This window comes from Venturia canescens, chromosome 5 (genome assembly GCF_019457755.1).
Source record: "Venturia canescens isolate UGA chromosome 5, ASM1945775v1, whole genome shotgun sequence".
Lineage (NCBI taxonomy): Eukaryota > Metazoa > Arthropoda > Insecta > Hymenoptera > Ichneumonidae > Venturia > Venturia canescens.
Window position 1 is genome coordinate 11,500,093 of NC_057425.1, and position 24,557 is coordinate 11,524,649.

Here is a 24,557-nt window from a genome sequence, read left to right on the forward strand (position 1 = left end):
CACATCCTCTCGTAGCAGTTAATAAAACGATCCAAGGAGGCTCGACAACTCCAAGAACGACGCGGCGTCCGAAAAACCCGATTTTCTTGATTTTTTTTCGACAAGAAAATAAATGTTTATTGAAAAACTGTGAACAACGTTATACCTGCACAATTTTTTTCATCAAAAAATTTCTTTTTGATGCTGCAGTGGACATGATAATTAAAAAACTATTAATCCGATCGATACCAAATTTACACCACTTATTTACGATAATAATAGCTTGGACGTGGACGATGAGGGATTTGTAAAAATGTTGAGGTAAAAAAATGGCGACGGTTTTAACAAAAAATTCATTTTTTGAGGTGCTAAGTTTTCGGTTTTTTTGTTACGATTGTTCTTTTCCATCACCCCTTTACGAGCAGTGTATACAAGGCCTTAAATTCATTCTACGAACGAAGATCACCGGAATTCCCTACTTTGACAAAGAACGATGCAAAAAATACATTATATTCGTCAGCATATTCCACGAGATGAGAATTGAATGGAGACTATCTTTGGACAGGGCTGTTACCCGGCGTTGGAGCACCTCGTTTCAGAGAGAATAATCGTCGAGAAATTATACAGTAGTAGAAATGAAAATAATCGTCCCCGCGCACGATCCGCGGTGGACGCGAGTATGAATAAATCGAGATGGGAACGTAGAAAATTTGATGCCGAGAGAAATCAGAGTGTGTCGAGCCCCGGGACACGGAATTGGTCCGCGCGCATTGTGAATTCCCCGGATTTGGCGGACAACGATGAATAATCCTCGGTGAAAATGTCGCCACAATCGCGTTTTATCGAAGCAATTTTTTCCCTCGAATTTTGAACGCTGCTTCGTGAATCTTCGTCCTCGCCTCCTTCCCAAATTCATTACCCCGCCAATGGATTCTCCATAAAACAGCGTGCAAATACAATTTCGATAATTTACATAACTTTGATGGAAAAGTTGTGAGCTTAGCTGAAGTTCGAGCGAAAGTTGTGAAGAGAATTCTCGTGTATTCGCTGGGCATAATCGAGCCAAAGTTCCCGGATTACTTGCCCTCGAACACGATCGTTGTTCACCCTTGCCAAAGTTCAACTTCCGATCAGCACCTTCGCCCTTCGCTTTCTATATATGAGAAAACGTCCGTACGATTTTCCCAGGAATAATGAAATTATTCCGTCGGTGATCGATTTACGGTTGGCGATCATTCGGATTATTGGAAGCACGCGATATGCCGCGGAGAGCTCGTTTGCCAAGTGCGGATCCAGGGGGACGAGCAAGAAGATCGTTCGGTCCCAAGGTGTTGAGCTCCGTCGATTGAGCAGTGGAGGTTTACGGTCGAGAGCAATCCTAAAGTCCGAGCCGAGACAACCTCGCGAGGGAAGAAGCGATCGAGAAGGAGAAAGAATAAAGCGGATAGATTCGACGAGGGTGATACGCCGAATATGATAAGAAATAAGAAGCTCGCCCGCGCGTCGGCGGGACAAGCTTTCCCCGAGGAGGGAGAAAAAGTTGAAGAGAAAACGTGTTGCCAGTCCTCCGATACAAGCCAATATCCATGCTTACACCTCGAAGCTCCCTGGGAAATGAATATATTCTATGTGAGCACCGGAATATCGAGAGACCTCCGGATGAAGTATAAAAAAGCTGAAAAAAAACAAGAGACAAACCTGTTATCGGCCGGGGAGGAACGGCTGGAGAGGATTCCAGCCCCACCGCGCGCTGTACAAGAAAAAGCTTTACATCCTCAGCCGACCTCTATATATACTTTGTTTTTCATTTCATCCTTTGATATCTCGCCGGATTCGTGCGGGCTCCTTCGATCTTCACAGTGTATTCCCAAAGAACTCGCTACTCTTCTGTGCAACCGTGAATGAAAGGTATCGGAGCCTCAAGGTGATTCAACGCGAATGGAATACGCGAGTACGTTTCTCTCAGTCGCGGGTAGACCGGGGCAAAATCCAGGAATCATTTTACATTTGGAATATTTCAGGAACTGTGTCTGTTTCTTGCTCTCGAACACCGACAAATTTGCTGTCATTTTTCGCAATTTTTTTGGTAAAAAAGTTCTGACAAATGCGTGAAGGTTTCGTTTTCGTTGCTATTTCGGTACAACGCACTTTTTACTCTTTTAAGAAACAGTCGAGGTGCGTTATACGAATGTAAATAAAAAAATAAAAAGCAAAGGAACGAAGAAAAAATGTTGAAAAATCAATGATAATTGGAAAAAAGGATAAAAAATGAGGAAATTTTACGAAAATTTTCGTTCTCCTCGACCATTTTCACCAAAATTCCGAATCCGAACGAAGGTTTGTGAACGCGATCGTTTGGACTTCATCGTTTGTATTGAAATTCCCAGAGGTGCGAGGAGTTTCGAACCCGGAGCGGGTTGTTCTTATCGAGTTAAACAAATTTTCCTCCCCATTGGAGAGAATCGTTGGCGCACTAAGCACGAGAGTAAAGCCAATACGATGAGGATCCTCTGTTGGAAGCCCTCGTCGGAATGAATTAACGAATATATCCATGCGTTTATACGCTCGAAGAACTGCAGCGTGAAAAGTCGAGTGTGTTTGAACAGACACAAAACCTTGAAGGTGATACGAATACGGAGGAGCTCTCATCCAACAGTTCAAATATTAACACCTCGCCGTGTGCGCCGTACACGTCGAAGTGTGCGTGCGCGACGAGGCGCGCGAGGATGCATAAAATTTTTTAAGCAAATGAAAAAAAAGGGAGAAAAATCCTGAAAGAGAATAACCGAGCACGAAATGTGCATACGTGCTGACTCGCCTTACAAAAATTCGCATAATCTGTGTGTGTGTGTGTGTGTGTGTGTGGGCAGCTTTTTTAAGGTAAAGACACAAATTTCCTGCACATCTGGGGGCTCTCGCTATCTTTGCGTTTCCATTATTCCGGATGCTGCGTAATTTGCCAAACTTATTCAGCAGAAAACTTGATTATTGCTCAACGAAATAGTCGAGGGGTCCTAATCAGAATTTATTTCAAAAAATCGGTTTTCTGTTTATTGCATTTTTCGAAAGTAAACATATTTTAAAGGAACGTGGTAAAATTTTAAGATCTGAGCAGTCTCAGTGCGCTTGTGCGAGCGACGTTTACTTGGCGAATATCGAGCAGAATTATTTCGTTTGCAAAAAACAGTGAAAAAAGGTGCGGTTTTTCTGAAAAAACTGAATAAAATGAATACAGAAACAAAATTTTTGTGTACTTAAAAAATGTATTTTTAAAGCCTAACACTTTTTATATTCATGTTTATTAATTTATACTGGTAATAAACTCGTGAAAATCGTATTTTCTTCGGCCATCTAATTAGGCTAGATCCCTTAATAAGAGAGGACATAAATTCGCGGTTAAATCGATATCGAGATTCGGTGAAATATCAATTAGCAATGTTCTCACGAAGGCGGAGAAAGGTTGGGGAAAAAGAGCCAAATGCGCAGCCAAAAGGAGGCGAATAGTGCAGCGATCTCGTGACTTCGGTGCAGCTCCTGTGTGACACGAAGAGATGAGACGTTGCAGGGGCTGCCTAACAACACGACAATAACGTTGGGAATTACACTTTGGGGGTTTTCGCATGGAGCCTGCGGAGATGCACTCGAAGCAGCGGGAGGATGAAACCGAGGAGGGAAGGAAGACGAGTGCAAGCTCAATCTCACTTTTAAATGAGAGTACCACCACGCCAGGAGTTGTGGCCTCGGAGCTTACGAGATAGTGAGAAAGTGGAGGAGTGTGCGAGCAGCCTTCGAGACAAGAATGTCTCTGCGAAGCACGCGCGAGGCTTCGTTAGCCCGTTGCAATTATTTCTCTCTCGTAAAACAGCGCAGGCAATATTACAAACCATAAGCAAAGATTACGAAGGACGAGACGTAAACACCTTGTTTATGAATTTCACATTCCTCCTGTCAAAACAATCTTCAGCTTCGACACAACGAGACTCTCGATTCTCGTCACCGATGCAAGTGTTTATTCATTTTATTAATAATAATTTATACTTCAATTTAATCAACCTAAAGTATAGTTGCTAACTTGAGTATAACTCCATCTTTCCATACCCAAAAACAAATAAAAAATGGTTAAGGTTAGATAAAAGTACTGTTCGACAGTTTGAACACTGAAGAACGCGTGTGCAAAGTTGGAGGTCGTATCATTCTACCATTTTGTTTACGTTTCACACAAATATCATCCAACAATGACGCGTTTTTACGGGTTAATCCAATATAAACAAAGTAAACAGGGCTTATACTTGACCCAGATAACTTGGATAAAAACAATCAAATTCGTATTTACATAGCCTGACTTTACGCGAAGCTGATGTTCCTCCTTAAAGTAGCTGAACTCAGAATGCAAAACGTGAAATAATTTGGCAAAGAACAAAAGGATTCGGCCGAGCTTTAAAGCTTTGTGTTGTTTTCCACCAGAGTGCCCAGGCCCGAGGCTCGAGGATGATTCGTGCATGAATGAAAGCTTAGAGTGAGGTTACGTTATTATTTCAAATGCTTTACGATCACGTGGACATACTCTGAGAGTCTGGACATCCTCAGCTGGGAATAACAATTTTATAAATCCCTCGGATAACCTAAATAATAGTGCGCAATCAATTTTCAAGTTCTTTTCGGTTGGTTGTTCCTCGTGACAGAATATTCTCTCGACTTGCCGAACACGTACGACCTTCGCCTGAATTTTTGAAATATTCTTCAAGCTCGCCTTTCTCTTTCTTCAAACCTGTATTAATAAAGAACGGTTATTTCAACGAGCCGGAAACTTTCCGAGCGAAACGTAGAATCTTCCCACGAGGACGTGAGTAATGTGCAGTTTTTCGCGTGGATTTAAAAAATATTTTTATTTCAAAGAAGAGCAAAAATAATGAAGGAAACGTCAAAACTCGAGGGTACTCGAGGCAGGTCAAAGTTCAATTTTCAGCAAAGATGAATAAAAAGCATGAAAATATTTTAAAAATTTACCGAATTCGATAAAAATGATCGAATTTCATTTCTGTCCTTTACGCTCAAGAAGCACGCGGATGAAATTCTCCGGTTCTTTAAGCAAGTCCAAGACACCATACGAACAATACATTAGATTTTATCATTCCAAGTTAATGAATTGAAAATTTGAGAGGGTAAATCATCGGCATATTCATGAAGGCTTCTGTTTGAAAAATTTCATTGTCCAAAGTTGGAAAATAATTTTTCCGTAAGATACGCTCGAACTTCCTTAATATCGGGCGAGTCCTTAATTACTGAGCGCAGGTCGACGATGAACATTGTGTAAAGTTTGCGACAATCCTCAAAGCCGATTCGGGCTCTGTTACGTTTGACTCATCACACGACTATAGAAACGAGAAAATAGGAACTCGGGGACGAGGAGGAGGGACTCGCAGAGCCGAGAGATATTGCAGGACTCGAGAGAATTAAAATTGCAGGACTGTGCAATTTTGGGTCGCGAGATAGCAATGACACGAGGATTGAATGCACGCTATGAGAATGCTTTCCGAAGCTGCTGGTGTGTATCTCGAAACGAAGCTCGTTCGCGAGGATTGTCGAGCTGGAAAACACAACTCGCCTGGCGAAACTTTCGACTCTCGTGATTTTTTATCGCTCGCGTGGCCTTTTCTCTCCTTTTATATTCAACTTCGTAATGACTTCTAATATAAAAAAAGTTCGACGATAAAAGCGGCGCTCTGTGTCGTCGTTATTCCCGGCTTGTGGCATTTTCAAACGAGTAGCAATTCCAGTTTTCTCGTGAGACCGTGCCTCGGTTAATTATCGTTGGTCGAATATCGATGCAACTTGAAATTTGTCGAACTTCGAAACCCCCTTCGGAATCGCAGCTTCCAAGGAAGCTTCATTCGGACACTCCCACGAAGCATTTTCAAGTTTATCGATGCTCCACGCACCGCGGGCCCACCCCCATTTTCACCCTCGACATTTCGTGCTCAAAATCTTTTTTCCGTGAGCGAATCAATCTCCATTTTAGTGATGAATGATCTCCGGCGAGCGCGCACTATCGATCTGAATCGTTCGATAAGCGATGAGGATTTCGAACGATAAATCGAGCGTTTTGTTTACTCGTACACGCAGTCGAGCCACATAAATGAGGTACATCCACGAGCAATCGATTAGCCGAACGTGGTTTATGGCTTCTTGGTTCGCTCCTCGACTCACTCTCCCCATTAGATCGACCTTAATCGAGGGAACGCGGGTGCGCGCACTTTTGCCAAGAGCTGGAAAACTGTCGTCCTCGCACTGCTGGAATTCGCGATTGAATTTATTTGGCAAATACAACGAATGTCTCTCCCTGTGGCCAGGCGCGGAGCGAGATGAAGCCCCGGAATTGGCTGCTGCGATAATGAAATTAACGTCAAACCGCGAATAACGAGGTTAATAATTATGACGCGGCGCAGGGAATAGAAAGAGAGCGGGAGCGAGGCGTAACTGCATTCGGATAACGACGAAACAATAATTGCTCTCAAGTGCTTCGTTATATTGAATCGACGCTCGGGGAATCTTCGTAAAGTTTCGCAGGGATGAAAATCGATTGCAGGAAAAAATGTTGTCGAAAGGGAAAATTTGCAGGCGGAATTTCGTCGAGCGAGCGCGCGCGCGCCTTAACGAGCTGCTGAATCGTACCCCGCAGTACCGATAAACGCTCTCGTCCCCGCTTCCAAAGTCGGGTCACTTCTACTTCGCTTGTTCAAGTAAATAGTGCGCGGAAATCCCGAGAATAAAGAAAAGGAGCATTGTCCATGGTGGAGAAGGGGGGCGTGTAATGTCAGTTGGGAATACCGTTCTCCGGGTCATTGCGGTCTCGGTCGTTCTCGCATCCGGTCGGTTTTCCTTGCCCCGACGCTCGATCCTCCTTGGGCGTCGGAGAGATAGCGGCGGAGGCCAAATTCGAGCGGAAGCTCTCCAGCTCGTTCGAAGAAATCAAGTATTCAAGGGGTCTTTTCTCGCAGCTGCGTTCCCTCGTTGGCGGAATTTTCGTCGCTCCTGGTCTCGCACCTTGCGAGGCCTTTGGGCCGCACGAAAAATTGTCAAAGTTTCTCGAAGCTTGTGTTCTCCACAGCGCGGAGAATCGGGATCCAATTACTTCGAGCAGCGTTCTGCTGGAAAACACGTTCTAACCGCACGGTTTTTTAATGATTTTTCTCGACGAGTGCGCCGCGCAAGTCCGGCCAATGAATTCTTGATAGCGGTTAATTTCCCGTGGACCAGGACACGCTCCGTGAGCACTAATCGTGTTAAGGGACTGCGCGCACGGGGAGACAACTTTACGCAAAATGGTTGCTGTTCCGAGGGAAATTCTCTGCTCGACGACGTCTCTGTATCAGAGCGGCGAAACCGCGGCACGTCTTTCCATCGAGTTTCCTCCGCTCATGATCCTAGAACAAACGGCAGAATCTATCTGCGCAGTTTTCAATGTGTGTTTAGACCCTCCAACTTCCCTCCCTTCAAACTCCCTGCTCAAGTTCCGCTAAACCTCTTAGTCAGCTTGGTCGCACAATAATTGGACTAGTTCTTGTTTCTGATGCTTTAAAGGATTCAATTCTGTTCGAACGAACCGCGGCTTCGAGTGGCCCCGAATTCGGAAACCTCCGCGCGCTCCCAGAGCTTTCGCATTCCAAATTCTCGCAGGATATCAAAGAATTGGGCGCGTTCGCGCCCAAGGACGCTGCACATCTTTACTCACTTTCAAATTCGAAGGAACGACGAAGCGACCAACTTTCGTGGCATCAATTTCGCTCAATTTTCGTTTCTGAATAATTATTCGAGGGACCGCTCGAGCTCCAGTTCCCACTGACTCCATTCCGGAAGAAAGTTTTGGGGACATTAAGGTAACTCCTGTACTGCATGCTAGTCAAATGAGTGCTAAATTTTCAAAACGCTTTTAGACCAAGTTTAACGTACCGATTAAACGTATCGTTAGTGGATTTGTATTACGGCATATCTCATTAAGATGTGAAAATATTAAAAACGCTAGTTTTGCAAAACTATCAACTGATAAATGCAAATTTCCACGCTGACACATTTTCAAAGAATTATCTGCGTTTTTTCATCGATTTTATTGCAACAAGTCTCATTTTGTTCGTCAACCGGTCCTCTATGAATCCACCGTGTAGTTGTTTTTTTAACTCGATCCGTTCACTGTTGCAGCTAATTGTTAACATTAAGTGACAAAAACTTTTTCATTCATAATTTCTCTCAGGAATGAGTTCAAAGGAAAATCTACGTGGTGAATTCGTAGAGGATCAGTTGAGGAACAGAATGAGACTTGGTGCAATGAAATCGGTTGAAAAATAGAGACGATTCTTTGAAAAATACCTGTGAATATGTGTCATCATGGAAATTTGCATCTGTCAGTTGATAGTTTTGCAAAACTATTATTTTAAATATTTTTTCACGTTAATATGATATGCTTGAATACATATCTACTAACAATAAGTTTAATCGGTACGTTGAACTTGGTCTAAAAGCGTTTTGAAAGTTCAGCACTCATTTGACTAGCACGCAAAATTACGAAATTTTCAATACGAATTTCAGCTTTCTTTCCAGTCGAAAATTTTGTCCACTTTTGTTAAAAAGCATATGCTAAATTATTTTTTAAGCATTGTCATTCATGAAAATTGATACCGCGATTTATTTTTGGGGAGAGGAAAGGTAAAAATTTTATGAAAAATTTCCTCTTTGAATCTGAAAAAAATCACGAAGGGGACCGTATGAAAATATGAAATTAGGAAGATGCTCCGGACTCGTCCAGCCACGTCTACGTGTTAAGGGGTTGTATGGGTTTGGAGCAATGAATGCTGAAACAATGAATGATTGCAGTAGCTAAGAAATTTCTCTCATAAAAACAAGATTGTATTTTTTTTGACCTTCCCCATTCTTAAAATGAATCGTAATATAATTTTCCATCAATATTACACGTTGCCAAAAATGTTGGGACGATTTTTCATTGATGACGATAGCAAAGAAACTGAAATTTCATTCGGAATTTTCAAATTTAATTTTTTTTTCATTTTTGTACCTTCCTGTAAAGTGGTATTTTGAGTGAAAATTCTCCTGCTATTTTGAGTTTAAACTCACAAAAGTGCGACGTACTCTCGTCCATCTTCGTAAATACAGTTGTAACCTTTTCCAGGCTTTCAGATTTTCGTACCCACCGTCAAGGCACAAAGTAGGTTTAATAGCTGCGGTTAATATTAAGCTCCGTTATACACTGGCACTAAAATCTTTATTATACGAAAGCGTATAATCCGGAATAGAAATGGAGGAGGACCGCACGGTAGGAACGATGGAGAAGGCGAAGGTCAGGTAACCCTTTGGAGGAGCATGAGCGCCGGCTAATTCCCCAGACAGTTTGGAGTCTGCTACGGGTGTCTGGCCACAGCTGTACCTCGACTACTGCACGACTCTGGGAATTCGAAGCGCAGGGAGTAAGTGCGGACAGAGCACTCGCAAGTGGTGTGCGGTTCGGCGTGCAGAGAGATTTCGCGTCTTCATTTACTTCCCTGCTCTTGCACTTGAGCAACAACTTGTCATTGAATTCCTCGACGCTTTGAGTTCTCGTGAGCAGCCGAGTTGAGCGAGGCGCACTTTCCGTGAGTCTCTGCCGGAAATGGAGGCGGGATGAAAGTTGAATTTTTTTTCAAACGTCAAAGGACGAAGCGTCCGCGCGGAGATCAGGGAATATTTTCAAATTTCGAATTTGAAATTCGAAACGAGACGAAGACAAAGGTTTTTCTTTGCTTTTCGCTCGCATTTGCATTCGGAAGTGTCAGAGCACGCGGGGATTGGGGTGAGAAGAATGGGAGTGTTCTCGTTCAACGGGGATGCAAAAGGGGTCAACATTTTTCGCTGTCCCCAGGTTTTTCTCTCTCGGTTCGTGCGCGTACACGGCGCGCGGGGCTTGGAATAGCGCGAGTAACACATTCCTCACCAGTGACGTTGATCATGCCCAGGCAATTTTCGCATATCCCGGTCTCCTCACGCCCCGCCAGACTATTTTCGCCTTAGCAGCGACCGGAAGTAATTCGCACACGAGCGAGCGCAACGGCGAAAGAATCCGCGAGAGCATATGCAGGTTTTTGTGTGTCGGTTGAATTTCGTACGCGGATGTAGATGGGAAATGCCGTTTTATTGCGCCCTATCAATTTTATTTTTATTCCACCCAGCACCGATGTATCTTGCTCTCATCCGCGTTTGCTTCACTCCGCTATAAACCGGGTGTTCACGGGGTTTTTCGAGAATTTAAACATCGCGAAAGCGCGCTGGAGCGAGGGAAGAATTTCAGGACGCGCATCGGCCCATTTTTATTCTCGATGATTTCATGACAAGTTTCATCGCTTTTCGTCGCGAGATTAATTAATGCGAAAGTCCGAACTCCAGATTGAAATCGAGGGCAAAAATCGCCTTAAAATTGTGGAAAAAAGTGTGTCCCATTTTCGATTCAGCAGCGATCGAAACTCGCTTCAGCAGCTATTTTGAACTCGGTTTCTCCGGGCCTTCGTATCGCGTCGCTTTTGTCAGCACGCGCACGCACTCACCCCCGGCACGAGCGCGTTATCTTCCTCTTTCCCTCGCTCTTTTTATAGCCTTTTTTCGCTGTCCATTCACTCTATTCTCTTCGTTTTTCCGCCTCGGCGATAAATCGCAGACGGCCCGTTTCTGTCATTCTTCAAATTTATTCGAAAGCTCTGGCGCAGCATTTTGGCTGGAGGTTTTTCAAGGGGTTCGGGGCAAAGGGGAAAAGAGACACGGGGATAGTTTCCCGAACGGTTTTTAACGCGCGGGCGCGACACCCAACTTCGGGGCGCCCTTTTTCGCCCACGAACATATACTTTCATAACCAAAGTTCACGGTTTTTCGATAACAACCGACGTAAATATGAGGGAAGAATTTTATGCTCGAAGGTACGAGTCTGCTCAGGAGGTGCGCGAACTTCCATCGTCCCGTTTTTCATTCGACTATAAAAATACGACTCGCGGAACGGAAGCTCCACGTGGCTGCGACGGGCGAGAATTGCATGCACTGGTTCATCATCGAATCCCAATTTTCAATATTTCCTCCATTTTTTCGAATTCGAATTCTGTATTTCCAATGGAGGTATCTTGGCGCCGATGAAAAATGCATGAATTCCCATCGGGCTGGTCATTATTTGAGAAAAAATTCACGAGAATCCGTCGTAAAAATAGCCTTTTTTTATCGGCGTTGAGAATAAACTGACACGGTCGCACCGACAGAAACGAGCCGGCTCTTCGTGCCGGAAATTCCCGTCAAAAAAATGCTCGAGTCGTTCAAAAATTTCCAATACAACGGACTCGGGCACGATTGGTCAGATTTTGGTCGAAGCTTTCGAGAAATCGAGCCTCTTTCGTCTCGGATAATTTGAATAACAAAAGCATCATTGTTCCGAATATGACGTTGAGGAATAAAAAAATGACGCTGCCTTCCTGGCGTCACTCGCAGGTGCTGGAAAGAAGCATTGATAGTTGAATCGCCGCGAGCGGAAGAAGAGGAGGAGGCGGCGAGAGGAAGAAGTTCGGCGCGACACAAGAGCGCCCGCGGCATTCTCCTCGTAATTGGTTGAACGGATTATTCTCTATTTGCGGTAGAATTCCATACAGTCAAAATCCGGAGGACGCGAGAGCGGCGGGGACGCCTAGCTCATGAATTGGGAATAGCCATCCGTGATCCGGTAATTCGTTAAAACGGGGTGGGAAGGTGTTTCCTCGCGCGTCCTGGCGCCGCACATGCCGTTGAGGACGCGCAGAAGTACGCGAGAGAAAATCCGTGTGGCTTTGTACACCGCCTCGTAAGTTAATTAATAAACGTGCACTATTGCGGCTAATGGCCTCGAATATTACGAGCAATTAAGTTCCTCGCCGCGGAGCGGAGTTAAATTTTATGAAAAAATATATAACAGCCGCTCCGGAGGTGCGAACGCGTTTTGCAAAATTCGGGCCCTCTCGCGTTTCCTCTGCGTATTACCGAAAAAATCCGAGTGTGCATTTTCCTGTATGCGTACACGTGTTTATTTCTGGAGATAATGCGCCGAGATAACCGCAACGGTGAGCATACAAATGGCGCGACTTTTAACGCCTGACCTTTGGCATTCCGCCCTCCCCCCTGCCCGAGTTCCACCGGTCTGCACGCCTGTACATACATACCCCCTTAAACCCTCTTCGCCTCCCCGTAAATAGCGAGAATCGTACAAATTTGCGGGAGCTGTGTGGCCCGTTGTTTCGAAAGCTAGATCGTCATTTCTCGGTTTCCTGGTGGTCAGCCACGGACTCGATGACGATCGGCACCGTAGCCCCGTGAACTTTGCGTGCTGCCACTCGTCCAAAGTCGACCGAGGCCAACACTTTGGTGTATTTTGTCCAAAGGACGTGAAAATGATTGAAACTTGGGTCAATCCTTCGCGGACAAAGTCTCCGCCCTCGTCTGCTCAGCGTCATCCTTTCACCATATATTTCACAATTTTCCCGTGGCCCGTGGAACGCTTGCAGCGGCAAATCAGAGCCGAAGTCTACGTTCGCAATCGAGAACGTATATTTTCTGCTTACGGAGAAAATATAATGGATGCGGGCACCCATTTTGGAGCCGATATATTTCAGGCTTTATCGGTCTTTTATTCAAATCCGATTTGAGGATTGTATCGCTGCAGGGAGATTATTTGCTCGTTGAATGCGGAGGATACGCGATTGGAGTGCGAGCGGTGCGAAAAAAGCGCCATAATATTTCGAGCACGCTGACGTTTGCGCGCACACTTATCCGTAATCTCAAGCAACGGGACCGCGCACGCTCGCATCTCGTCGCAACAAACCCTGAAAAGCTCCGAAGCGATGAGCGCGCTGAACCGACGGCAGCTGTGACATTGGCGAATGAAACACGGGAAAAAACATGCCAAGGGAATGCCAACAGTGAAGTTTTTGCAGAAAAGCACATGAATCGCATGCGGAGAACGAATAAGGAAGTTGAAAAAAGAGAATGAAAAGGTTGAGGGAGCGGGGACGAGCAAAGGGGGGGGGGGGGGGGGGGAAGCAAGCAATTCGTTTCTCGTGTACTCAAGGGGTCTCCCTGGCAATTCGGCAATATGGGAGGTTGAATCCTCCGAGAGCTTGAACGAGTTTGCATTCCACACGTCATGCTGGCAGTAGCGTAATACCTTTGTATGCATATAGACAGATCGTACACGCAACACAGTGTTGCGAGTGGCGCACGAGCTTTTTCGAACTATATAGACATAAATTACGCGCTGCGCGTGGGTACAAGCTCGTTTTTACGTGTACGGGCATCTCCGAACGGGTTAGAAATGACGTTTTTTAATTCCGTCTCATTTCTTTGTGTGTCTAGTCGATAAATCGAGGGCTGTTTATTCCCCTAACGCGTTTCTCGCGTCCAACGAAGCGAGGGACTCTCGCACAAAAGGCTCGTTGGCGAAAACGCTTTTTCAAATAAGTTTAAATTCTCGTCTCCAATTTGTCCGGGGACGAGAGCTGATGGGGACCGAAACTCGTTCTAGGACGATCCAATCTCTCTGTCCCGAGGAAAGACGTGCCCAGCAATCCTCCCCGATTCGATACAATCTGTTCGCGGCCCCATACACGCGAGAGAGACCTTCCTCAAATGAATTATCGATGATCGAACTCGTGCCAATATCCTCGACGGCAGGTTTCCCGCTGTTGCTTTGTGCCCGGATTGCGATCTCGCTCGTCAGAGAGGCTTCTAATTCTATGCTTTTTTGCATGGAACTGCAGTTCGATCGAGGGACGTTTCAAGCCTCATTTACTCAGCGAATTAAATATACCTTCGTTTCTACCTCATTAATTCCAATCCGCTTCTCCAATCGGGAACTTCGTTAGGAATATTTTCTCCCTGGAATTTAGCTTGGAAAAACCTGAAGGTACGGGGCCCTTGAAACAACGAAGTGGAGAACCGGAAACGGGAAATCTCGGTCACGCCCAAACTCCTTCTCGAATCGACCGGTCAATTTCTCACTTCGAAACGTCCCCCGGACTCTCCGACGGAGTCTCCATGAATCGTTTGGACTCGCACAAAAAAGCCCATACGTAAATATGTACCGTTGGTACACATCGGCTTATTCGTGTCTCACAGACTCGCCGCGACGCATCCATCTGCGCGCGCGGATCGCTGGTGCTCTCTTCGAACATTTATTCAGGGATCTCTCTAGTCTTCTTGCTTTATTTCGGCTCTTCGTTACCGAAAACAGTGACGAGTCGTGCGGAAAACGAGTATTAACGAGGGGCCATGCGCGAGGCAAATTTTCGACTGAATTTTTGAGTCTCGATGGTCTGCCTTGCGGGATAAAATTGCATCAGCAGGTAAATTCGGAGTAGCCGCGTTATCGCGTCTCATGTACTGTGCCAACGAGAGGAAAAATACAAGTTTTTTATGATTAATAATTGTTGTTGGATGCACGAAAAGGGATGCGAGTTTATTCGCGTGATGCGCGGAACCCAAGAAATTTTCCACCTGCCACTCAAGCTTCAGACACTCGATTCGTCTAGCTCAATATTTCTGCTACGTTTCATTCGCAGACTCGTTATTTTACAGTGCAACGAGATATTTCTCTGTTTACCCATAACAAGAAGCGAATAACCGTGAAAGCAAACAAACAAGAGGATTCAGTTTGAAGAACGTAAATGATGGAGCAGGCAGTGCTTGAAAAGTATTGAAAGAAACAGGCGAGCTCTTGAACCTGATCTCCTGCTGCTGCTGCTGAAACGCATGCTGGATCGAAACGATGCTTCGGTCCTGCGTTTCTCTCCTTCTCTCTCTCTCTCTCTCTCTCTCTCTCTCCCAGGGAATAAATACGGTTATAAATTTCCTTTTAAGGTGGATCGTACCCGAAGGATCGTATTTTATGGGTGTCTAAATTCGATGGATTTTTACTCCCTAGTTAAAGATATTATCGCTTTAAATTAACGTCAGAGTTATTAATTCGAAATAGTAAATAAATTTTTTCAACTTATCTCATGGCGAATGAAATGACAAGCTATTTATTGATCGAGGATCCATCACTGAGTGAACCCGAAATTTCATTCGTCCCTGGCGAAAATACAAAGGATAAAGAAAAAAGTACGAATAAAAAGACAGAAGGCTGTGACGAAATTGGTAACGAGTGCTCGTTACCAATTTCGTTTAAATTTTAACGCCACATGTAAGACAATAGTCTCGAATTTTTTCTCAAACCTTCGTTACATTATTGTTATTGTGTACGCTTTTCATAAACTTCGTGAGAAGCTTTCATTCGTTATGTGGAAAGATAAACGATTTTTTACGCATAGTCCCGCAGTGTATTTTTCTTCATATTTAAGCACGTTTGTCTCAATAACCAATAAGCAGACGAACCCTCTAAAATTTGATGTGTGTGTGAGTCGACTGCCCATTTAAACTCTGTGTAATTTCAAGACTTTCTTAAGAAAACCGTTTCGTGCATGAACTACCTTAATTTTGAGCCGGGCTCTCGACTGCAGTGTACCGAGCGCAGGGAGTATACACTCGAACGGGTTAAGCCAACTTGATCGTAGTGAAAACAGGGAAGAGGCCAGCGAACGGAATGGCGCGTACATCAGCAAATTGTTGGTGGAACGTGAGAAGGGAATTTTCAAAGTTGAGAAAGAAATCGAGCGTGAGAGAGCGCGAGTGAAATATTTCAAGAACAGCGAGCTCTATGATCATTGATGGAAAAAATACTACGAGAGAGTGCGATCGTGAAATGAAGCGATGCTCTCCACCTCGAGGGAACACCCTCAGAAGTCCCTTAGCTTCCGGGTGAAAGCTTTCTTTCTCCTTTTCTTTTTCGTCGTTCGACCTTAATATGCTTCCGGTCGGCCTCGTTCTGTCCCATTCATTTCACTCCTCCTTACCCTTCACACGAATATATTGCGAATTCTTTTATAAACAGAGCAAATTTATAGATCGTATATTTACGACCATGAACCAGCCCCGTGTGCAACGTAGCTTCGAGAATAATTAACAAACGCCCTGCAGTTTTGATGCAACCTCGTCGCACTCCTCTATCATCGGAGTCGTGTAATTTCCGGTTCGCCAGCATCGAACTCGTCGGAATCGCTTTCGCATTCGGTGTTTTTTTACGTTCCCGCATCGCCCGACTATCAAATTCGCGAATGAAAACTAGTTATTTGCAGCGACAGGCTCGGTTTCAATGGAATTTCGTCACACGACCTCCGATCCGGACGACCAAAGTCGTGATTCCATCACGACGAACGTTGTTTAAATAATTTACGAAAAATACTCACCGACCATTCGAACGCCGCAGACGCGCGATGGAAAAAAATACGATGAAATCAGTCATGAAAATGACGCTGCGCTCAGGATCGTGTAACGCAGGCGACTCTCTAAAATCCTCGTTTTTATGAGGTGCTGCAAGTTTTTTACTGCCCTTGCGTTGTTGTAACGAGTTTTCCGCGTGTCGAAATAACCGCATGAATCGCACTCCAAGTTTAATGTCTGTTCCGGCAATTTAACGATGTAAATATTCCTTTAATCAAAATATGAAAATAGTGAAGGGAACAGGAGCGGAATGGACTAGAAGATTCGAAGGGACGTGCTGCGCGAACATTTCACCCCTCGGAATCGTGACTCGGGCAATTTAATCAGTTTTGCGGTTCCAGAAAAATGTGGAACGAGGACAAAAATTCTTAAGCAAATAGGAGGCTTCCCCCTCGCCATGATTGCACCTAATGGAGCTCGCTAAATTTTCGGCCCGCGTGTCGTGCACCGCACGATAAAAGTGCCCGGGAAGTGTCATACGGCCAAAATGCGATGACCAAATTCGGGCGAAATCGCTGCAGGTGGCGGACGAATATGCATGAAAAACTTGACTCACGTGCTTCCCCGGTGGAGAAAATAATGATTTTAACGTTTCGAGTTACTTCGGAGGAACTCGCGCGGGACAGGGTTGATAAAACCGGGGTTTATCTATCGATAATATTCTCAGCACAGAGCACCGCCAACTCCTGAATAATTCACGTTCGTGTGTGGATATCGGGAGTCTTTAAACTCTAACGACCGAAGTAACGACGACTCGAAATTCTAACGAGAGAGATCCGAGAAATCGGTCTCGCCTCCTTCGACCTCCCCCCGCGTCCCTCGGCCATTCTTCCTTCGTCTTCTCCCTTTGCCTCGACATTCTCCAACCCCGATCCTTGTGTATACCTCCGACGAACCAGGATATCACGGGAACGAGGACGCGGCAGTTTGCGAATGGCTTTACTATTTTTATTGTTTCGCGCAGGAATTATGGCCGAAGTATTTGCAGTCCTTTTGTGAAGGGGAGGGAGGCAGCGGACCACCCTCCCAGGAGAGTGAAAATTTTTCTTTTCGAGCTAAACTCGCTAAATTTTCGTTCGTTCGGAACTTGAAATTCGGTAAAAATCGAATTTTCTTGCGACATTCTTTCGTCATCGGAGTGATCGAATATCAAGTTTTCGGAGCACTTGCATTTTCCAATGAATGAAAGAAAAAAAAAAAAAACAAATTTTTGAGGAGGGCGAATTTTTGCGCCAGTTTTCGGGCTACTTTCATTCCGGTTTCTTCATTAATTTATCTCCTCAATTTGCGCCTCTCTCCTCCCATTTCTTGCACGAGTCGATCTCGCACGTTTTTTTTTCCATTTGCCTACACGTTTATCGTGAGTTCAATGTCCCTGAATCCATGCTTTCCCTCGGTTACTTCTCTCGACGCCTTAACGCTCCAATATCTTTATTTTTTTTATGTCTCCCTCTCGGTTTTTATACCCCGAGCAAAAGCTCCTCGGTGTTGTTCCAATCGATGCAAAGTTCGCACTTCCAGATCTTCCGACGATTTCCGTTGGATTTTCCGCCCGTGCCTCCGAGAGCGAGGTCCAGAACGGCTGCGATGTTTTCGGTAAGATAAAACCTTCCTCGCAAGCGATAACAAGATTTTACTACGCACTTTTCTCTTCGTTGCTTATAATACGAAAAAAGTACGGCGTCATCAACGCCCGCTCGATCAGCATTTGATGAAGAAAATTAAATGAAACATCGTTTCGGAAAAAGCGCACTCGGGAAAAGCCAATAGAGGATTTCGCCTGAAAAATTTCGTTTCCAACCCCGTTGTAGCGCTCTCGAGGTTCATCGTTTATTTTCATTTCCTGCAGGGCTTATTCATCATTAAAATCCAGCGATATATCGCGTGAGCTGTTTACCGGAGGGATTTGGGCAAGAGTTTGATTGATGAAACTGACCGTAAACAGAGCCCTCGAAACTCGATTTTCTTCGATAAAAAGTTTCAAAAAAATGAAAAAAGAAAACTTGACTGGAACATATTCCGAAAATGCGAACAAAAGATTTTTATTTATCTGCGTTTCGTCGACTGCCTCTCAAAATATCGTTTGTAAAATGTAATTTTGGTAGAAAATATAAAAAATTGAATGAAATCGACGAAGAAAAATGAATAAAACGAGTGCGAGAATGCGAGCACGGTATTTTGAATGCTTGATTTTAAAAAATGTTTGACTCTCCACAACGTCCGGGGATATCTTGCAAGGGTTTTAATTGAAAAGCTTTCTAAACATAGCCTGATCCTTTGAGTACAATCGGGAGTCGAAAGGTCGGTAAGCAACTTCGGAAATGCTTTGTGCGGTAGTTTTCCTTTGAAGAAACATCTCGAAAGTTCTCATGAATCAGGTACGCAATTCGCTTAAAATCAGCTCCACCGAAGCCTTCTGTGAATCGTTAGCTTTCTATGGGCCCCTTCAAACCGAACCGTGCTGCCGAGCTCGTTGTCTCTCGCATCTCTCGGAGCAGCGGCTTATTTTGCCATTCGTTACAACGCCTGCGAACGCACGAACGGACACACGTTCAAACGTTTTCTCTCATTCTGACGAAGCGGCGATGGAAAGCTGTGTGTTTTCGGTGAATAAAATATCGACGCGGGCCGAACCCGTCGAGTAGGAAAAATGTGGCTCGCGTTGGCTCGCCAACAACGCGCAACAATTTTCTCGTCGAGCTCAAAAGCTTTTCGTGCTTTTCGACTCCAGTGATCTCATTGTTATTTTTTCGGGCCTGCGACTCCCTGTAAAGTGGCATTCATCGGCCAAGAATTATTGTGAAAAAAAATAATATTCGAATGAGATTAAAAAAGATTTGCTTTTCTCTCGACCCAGGGAATAATCCGTTGCCCCAAATCGAAGATATCTTCTCAACTTTTATGCTCGCTTAGTAAAATAAGAAGCGGACTTTGTGCTCGTGCTGCAAAAACTATTGGAATGGCCTTCGCGTATCGTTTCCTCGATCTACCAACGTGTTGTCTGAAAGTCAACAGCTCAAAAGCTCCTTTATCGAGCTTGAAGTATAAGAAATCGAGAAAGTCGTCTTTTGGAGAGTTTCCCGGAGGAGCGATTCCAGAAGTATGATATTCTCTTGCACAAATTCGCCTCCATCGTGGAGATAGCAATCGAAGGAGAGACGAGAAACGCATCATAACATGCGGATAAAAGATCGAAAGAGGCGATCTCGATTGGCTGTAAAGGTAAATATCGACAAAGAAGAAATATCGAAAATTCGTAACTCGCGTATATACGTTTTAAGATGCATAACGCATGAATGGATTTTGACGTGGATGAAGTAGGCAGATTGAAAATGTTGAAGATTTTTATTCTCGAGACCTCGCGCGCGTCCCACTTCTTCGACTTTTCGCATCTTCCTCATTTTCTCTATTTTTTTGGCGAGCCTTATCATTTTCGTTCTTTTCTCCCAGTCTGGCAGTTCATCTTGCTCGGTTTTATTCCGCCTATCTCAATATTTCATATCACCGATCTGAATTCGCATCCAACACGACAATGGAAAGTGTATAAAAGTGTGTTGGAAACCCGTTGCCCCGCATTAGATTTTTCGCTGTGACGTCTAAGCCACCCTCAGGCCCATGGAATATTTATCGAGCTGATGCAAAGCACACGAGACATGTGGGCGGAGTGCATCTTTTCTTTACAGTACATAAAGCAAGGCTTACGTGCGCGTATGAAAGCCGACGATGCACAGAGATCGGGGCGATCCTCGTTCGTCATTTATTCATTTGCACTTGTATTTTAACACGAAAAATTCAATATATTTCTTCTAAACTCATCCGCACTTAAGGTACATTATTCCCGAAGAATCGTATTTTATGGCTATCTAAATTCCATCGATTTTTACTCCCTGATTAAAGATATTATCAATTACATTAATGTCAGAGTTATTAATACGAAATTGTGAATACATTTTTTCAACTTATCTCATGACGAATGAAATTATTACAAGCCATTTATTAATCGACGATCCATCACTGAGTGAATCCGAAATTTCATTCGTCCCTGGCGAAAATACTATACTTTTTTATGTAAAAATCGCCTTAGAATGGGGAAACCACAAAGGGAAATGGATCAAGAAAAACGTACGAATAAAAAGACAGAAGGCTGTGACGAAATTGGTAACGAGCGCTAGTGAGACAATAGTCTCGAATTTTTTCCCAAACCTTCGTTGCATCATTGTTATTGTGTACGTTTTTCATAAATTTCGTGAGAAGCTTTCATTCGTTATGTGGAAAGATAAACGATTTTTTACGCATAGTCCCGCAGTGTATTTTTCTTCATATTTAAGCACGTTTGTCTCAATAACCAATAAGCAGACGAACCCTCTAAAATTTGACGTGCGTGTGCGAGTCGACTGCTCATTTGAACTCTGTAAATTTCAAGACTTTCTTAAGAAAATCGTTTCGTGGATGAACTACCTCAAGTATTTCCGTGCAAATGCGAGCGGTTTGTGCGACAATTCACGTCTAAACTCGAGAGTAAAGCGAGGCTGTGAAATTCCGGAGAAAAATGTCCAACCTCTTGCGGCAGCATCCGTGTAGCTCCGCCATCCGAGAGTCCGCCATTCGAAATAAGTCTGTGCCACAATTCACATCAAAGCTGTACGCGGAGAACAGTTGGACTAGAAAACTCCGAAGAAGAATGCGCCGCCGGAGGAGGGGAGCCCATCAGAATTTCAAAATCTCCTTATCGTGACAAAGCGCGCAAGAGACTTTGGGGATTCGCCTCCTCGTACCAACTTGAATAATCCCAAAGTGCATACGCCGTGAGGCACTCGCTCCCGGCGGAGGCTCTCCACAGAGATCTGCAGAAAAACTGTGCAACAGCTGAGAACCCGAGGTCCAAATTCCCGAGGAAATTTCCCCCGGAAATACACACGCACTAATCCCCAGCCTGATTCACGGTGCGCGCGCGCGTGTACGAACATAAAGTACGACGGGGACCGCACATCGTGCATGCCCCCGACCCATTACATTATGCCACCCCGTGAACGATTGTCCGCTCGAGCTTTCCCGGCAGCAGCAGCACCGTCATGTTTTGCTGTGGATTCAAGCTCTTTGCCAAAATTATGAGGCTTCTCGTTTCCTGGTCGGTCGTCCCGGACGAGGAGATTCTCTCGATAGAGCAGTCCAGGTCTCCTCGAGGATCCTGGAGACCATTTTTTCCGCAAGGCCATGGCCAGAATTTGGCTCGGAAAGCGCATAATTTATTCAACTATTCACCAGGCATCGTCGATTCTTATTCAAATTTGTAAATGACGAAACGAAAAGTCATTTTCATGCGCACGAGCCCCGAAAGGTTCGACTTGCAATTCGCGCTCTGCCGGGCTCGCCAATCGGACGAACAACGCTTATTCTCACGCACACGACTCCGAAGCTCTTTGACTCCCGATTCCCGATGCACCACCAACCAATCAAAAATATATAACGAGCTTCGATTGCCTCTGATTGGCTTTTTCCTCGTAAATTTAGATTATTCCGCGGCTCGAGGGCGACTCCGAACGCCGACGGGAGGACTGCCGACTCAGAATCGACGCGCGAACACGTTACGCAACGGTTCACGCGAGCCTCCAACAAATTGTTGCTCGCGCTTCTGCAAAGTCGCAGAACTTTCAAACCCTCGCGAGCTTCGCACCCTCTCGTTAATAGCTTCTCACAAAATCTCATCTTCCTTTCACTATATACAAGCCGATATAAATACGTATAAATGCAGGAAGGCAGCGTACTATCTCGATACTACGCGATCCATCCGAAGGCAGGAGAAATTGGGTTTGGCAGCGGGATTGGAGCATCGAAAATATCTCGTATACACGTTCGAGTCAACACCGAACTATAGGGGAGGCCGAGACAACACGGGGTACCTAAGAAAATATCGTAATTTCCAGAAATTTGAGAATCGATTTCTCACTCTCAAACACCAATCAACGTACTAGAATTCTTGCAATTTTTACACTCTTTGACTGCTTTTTTTGAAACATAGTCCCAAAAAATTGGAATTACTACAAAATTTTTGCTTTCTTTCTTTCAATTTTCATTTTTTACCTTTTTCCGAAGAATGTAGCGGAAAAAAAACAATTTCCGTAATTTTTGGAGTACCCCGTTTTGCCTCGGTCTCCCCTGTATCTCGCTGCAAGCTTGTGCGAATACGATCGGTAATTCTATGCCTCTTCATTGAGAATATAGAGGCGTGTGCGTGCAAGGGAATAAATTAAAGAAATGAAGTTTGAATTCGTCAGAACGGCTTTGAACGATCTCGGGAAAAAACTGTGTCGAAGTCCGGAAGCGCGGAGTTGAATTTGTGCTGGATTTTCTCGAATAATCACTGTGAAAGTGGGGAAACCGTATAGAGTAGATTTTGAATGAGTTTTGATTCGCCACACTGAGAAACATTTTTGGTTCATAGTACCATATTTGCATGTTTCCCTGAGATGATAAAAATATTTTTATGGTAACGCTCATTCGAAAAAATATGATTGTATTTACTATATTTTATATGTCGTTTACATCAAGCGCATATATTAACAGCAACAATGGCCTTGCCAAAAATATATTGTGTACATGTCACCAAATAATAGTAATACTTTTGACGATCAGGCATTGTACTCTCGACTATACGCTCATGGTACACTTGGCAAAGATTTAAGGTAGACCACGGTGAGGAAGGATTTTAACAAAAAGAAAGAATTTCAACAAACCGAAGAACATTGATTGACCTAAGTGAGACTCGATCCTGGGACTCTTGGAGTTCGAGCCTGGAGCGCTATCCACTGCGCTACCATACGTTCTATAACTAGGATACAAGCAAACGCATATATAAGTCGTCATCACGGTTTATATCGAAGTTTTGTTTTTTTTTTCAGCTATAAAGTGTGTGGTAGCGTAATGGATTGCGTTCCAAACTCAAACTCCGAAAGTCTCGGGGTCGAGCCTTCCTCTGATCGACTTTTTTTTTGTCGCATCGTACTTTTACTCAGGAGAAAGGTATAAATATCCCTTGCGGTATGGTTGACTTAGCGATAACAAATAATCATCAATACCTGGAAGCACAAGTCTCCACAAAATTACAAAAATTGTTCCTATCATGAAATATTATGATAATGGCTATTCAATCATAGATATTAGTTGCAATATGGATGGTAAAATTCAGTAAGGTTTATCCAAACATGAATATGATACAGTATACCATATTTTTCATATCCAAAACGACTTACTTATAAAGTAACTTGCATTATCTGATCATTGTAAAGATTTTTACCATGATTGTTAGTTACTTTTAAATAACACATGGTCATCCACACCATAGAGATTATATGTTTTGTTGATCATGACAGATATAGTTCATTTAACTATGGAAAAATTGTCCTAACAATATTTTTTGGTACATTTTACCATAGAGGCGATAACCATACGTGTATAGTAGCAGTAACCACTGCTTTTTTTCTCAAACTGCCTAATTTTTGGGAATGAAATTCTCGAAAAATCGGTTTCTCGAATCCTGCGAACCTCGCGTCGCAGCGATTTGAAGTGAAGTTGGTGTAAAAAGGAGATAAAAATCTACGTTCTCGGATATTGATTTTCAGAAAAAACGGCTCGCTCCGAGCTCCATTTGTCGCAGGTAGAATATCCCGGAACTTAGCTTGCTGATAACAGTGAATGAAGACACCGAGTTTGGTACTGAGCTTTCAAAAGGATTTGGGTCGACCTGCTCGCGAGGACGATGGTGGCTCCCCTTGCTTCGTTTCGATCGAGATTGAGCAACTTTGACTCGAATGTCTCCTGCATTTAGTCGTTGTTGAAACTATTTTTGTAAAGAAACAAAAAGCTCGAGGGGAGCTGAGAACTCAACTGGTCGTTTGGAAAACACGCGTACGATCGACCCACATCGGGACGCTTTAACGGCCCAAAGCACTTTTTATTCTGCGCGTAATATTGCGAACAAATTTGTCAGTCGAGATATTATTTGCCCTGCTCGATTCAGAGCCGGTCGGAGGTCCATCGATGAAAACAGTTTCGTACGCGAAAGTCGAGCGAAGCTTTTATGGGTACAAAGTCGATGAAGCTCCCTGAATTTGCATGTGCCCGTACCATAACGTATTCGTTCCAATTGGCTCGTCATTTCGACGTGCAGCGTCAAATGTCCGATTGCAATTTGCCAGTAAACGGGCCAGCATTCCAAT

The 24,557-nt window shown here is 44.2% G+C and overlaps 2 protein-coding genes across 6 annotated transcripts in view; one reads left to right on the forward strand and one right to left on the reverse strand.

The window, feature by feature from the left end:
- Positions 1-24,557, reverse strand: part of LOC122410704 (pickpocket protein 28-like) — a 56,734-nt gene that overhangs the window by 30,535 nt on the left and 1,642 nt on the right. The window lies entirely within an intron of this gene.
- LOC122410710 (D(5)-like dopamine receptor) overlaps positions 1-24,557 on the forward strand; it is a 47,376-nt gene that overhangs the window by 10,556 nt on the left and 12,263 nt on the right. Inside the window, exon 1 of one of the 5 annotated variants that reach the window (XM_043419091.1) lies at positions 19,548-19,563. The exons of the other annotated variants lie outside the window; for them this stretch is intronic. The gene's annotated coding sequence lies outside the window, so the exon portion shown is untranslated. Of the gene's footprint in view, positions 1-19,547; positions 19,564-24,557 lie in introns of those variants that run through there. 5 annotated transcript variants of the gene reach the window in all.